Genomic DNA, 1307 nt, shown 5'->3' with positions numbered 1-1307 from the left:
CTCCGGATGTGATCAAGGTGACAGCCGGCAACGCCTCAGACGAGGGAGAAAACCCGTTTGGGTTAGTCTATTTCTTATAAGGTCCATGCGCTGCGCAGGCCATGCAAAATCGAATGATCTAGAAATGACGCAATCCAGAGAAGTTATTATGATTTTTAGAACAGAGGGGGAGAATTAATGTTTTACAGTTAGTTTAAATTATAATTTTGGTTTTTTATCTGACATATATATGAAATAGTTCTACATACACGCACACACACATATATATACTGTTATAATAGAAAAAAAAAATTACCTGATATACATTATAATTTTTGACTACCCAGAAGTGATGTTATTGTTTGTTCTGCTGCATCGATTTTGCATTTGTGTTTGATCATCAGTTTGTGCAGTGGAGTATCTAAATTGGATTTCCATGTTTCATGCACTTACTAAGCTTCAAAATGAATCTAAGCGATCGATTGCTAAAAATCATATGCAGGTAAATTATTTGAAAGTGCTGTACTTAAATTTGGTTTTGGCACTGCGAAGATTTTATGCCTATAAAAGTATATGAAATCCTCTTTCTGTGTACAACTTTCGTGAAATCAGTCCACGGCTGGTCCAAGGGCTCCTGGGCAATACTGCCCTATCGTTAGCAAATGCAGCAGTTATTTTCGATTGTTTAACAGCACTGTGAAGGCAACTAGGATAATTGTTGAGTAGCAATACGTGCTCAAAAGTTACCTATAGCAAACTCATAACAGAATATTTGAATTGTTTCGTTGATTCTGTAAGAGGTGCATCCTAAGCGTAAGTCATAACGAGCAGTCGTGGCCGAGTGGTTAAGGCGATGGACTTGAAATCCATTGGGGTTTCCCCGCGTAGGTTCGAATCCTACCGGCTGCGATAAGTTTGTTTTTGGATGCAAATGTTGCATTTGGATATAGTTTATAAAATGTAAAAGAATAGACGCTTGAAAATTAATTAATTATTATAATGCGAAAAAGGAGTTAGAAGTTTTAATTCCGGCTGTTCAAGAAAAAGAACTGGCTTTGAATTTTTGACGAAATTTAGAAGAATTTTCCTGCAGCAAAGGACTTTTGTATAACAATTACTTATATGCAAATACTTTGCACGCAGTTTTACATAACAATTACTTTGTACAATAAAAAAAAGCTTCTCATTAATTACGCTAATTGTGAAAGGGGATATAAAAACCAAGTTACTAAAGTATATCAAATAAATGTATTATTAAAAGAACGGTAACAATTATTATGAAATGCGCCTACATTTATTAATCTCTTTGACTGATAAACTGGTTTGAA

General features: G+C 34.8%; 1 non-coding gene across 1 annotated transcript; it reads left to right on the top strand.

The window, feature by feature from the left end:
- Positions 1-806: 806 nt before the first annotated feature.
- On the top strand, positions 807-888 carry TRNAS-UGA (transfer RNA serine (anticodon UGA)). Its single transcript has one exon. It is a non-coding gene; the product is annotated as a tRNA-Ser (tRNA).
- Positions 889-1307: the final 419 nt, after the last annotated feature.

Source organism: Stegodyphus dumicola, chromosome 9 (genome assembly GCF_044657685.1).
Source record: "Stegodyphus dumicola isolate Sdum_Otavi_A_Nest chromosome 9, ASM4465768v1".
Classification (NCBI taxonomy): domain Eukaryota; kingdom Metazoa; phylum Arthropoda; class Arachnida; order Araneae; family Eresidae; genus Stegodyphus; species Stegodyphus dumicola.
The sequence above is the reverse complement of the archived record's forward strand: the minus strand, read 5'-3'. Positions and strand labels throughout refer to the sequence as shown.